The sequence below is a fragment of the Epinephelus moara genome, chromosome 21 (assembly GCF_006386435.1).
Source record: "Epinephelus moara isolate mb chromosome 21, YSFRI_EMoa_1.0, whole genome shotgun sequence".
Taxonomy (NCBI): Eukaryota; Metazoa; Chordata; class Actinopteri; order Perciformes; family Serranidae; genus Epinephelus; species Epinephelus moara.
In genome coordinates, this window is record NC_065526.1 from 900,719 (window position 1) to 901,623 (window position 905).

Genomic DNA, 905 nt, shown 5'->3' on the forward strand with positions numbered 1-905 from the left:
AGCTTATGAGCGGAAACGGCTACGCTATGCTGAGCTAGCTGCTGAAGCACAACATCGTGGCTGGAGCACTAAAGTCCGTCCGGTGGAGGTGGGGTGCAGAGTGTTCGTGGCAGCATCTACCGTCAGGCGACTAAGAGATCTGGGAATCAAAGGCCAGAGCTTGTGCCAAGCTATTAAGGCAGTGTCAGAGGCAGCTGAGAGAAGCAGTCAGTGGCTGTGGATGAAGAGGCAAGACTCCTGCTGGGCCCCCGGTTTAGAGAGTGATCTGGGAGACACACTGCGGGGACTTGATGACCCCCATGGGGCCTTCCTCAGCCGAGGGTGTCTAGTAGTAATGGCCGANAGGTCTTCATCATTGAACTCACTGTACCCTGGGAGGACTCAGTGGATGAAGAGGCAAGACTCCTGCTGGGCCCCCGGTTGAGAGGGTGATCTGGGAGACACACTGCGGGGACTTGATGACCCCCATGGGGCCTTCCTCAGCCGAGGGTGTCTAGTAGTAATGCCTGAAACACCCAATGAGATCTGAAGATGTGTACCCTGGATCACCCTCCACAGGAGAGAGCCCACCGGAAAACTGCACTGTGTCAACATCGTCAAGTGTATTCTCTGGGTACGTGCTCGCACTTAAAGGACTGTTTACATCTCAGGACGGAGGTACAGAGTGCCGCCTCTGAAGACCTCCCGTGCCCAGAGGTCCTTTATACCTTTTAGCATAACCCTGTTAAACAGAATGGGTGAACCTGGGTGATGCTATGTGGGCACATTGGTTGTTTTGTTTGTTGTATTGTTTGATGGATGTTTAAATTGTCTTTATTTTAATGTCCAATGTTATGAATTGTCTGAGGGTTTTGTCTGCAGTGTCAAGTGTTTGTGTGGTGGTGTCTTCATTGTAATGTTTTATG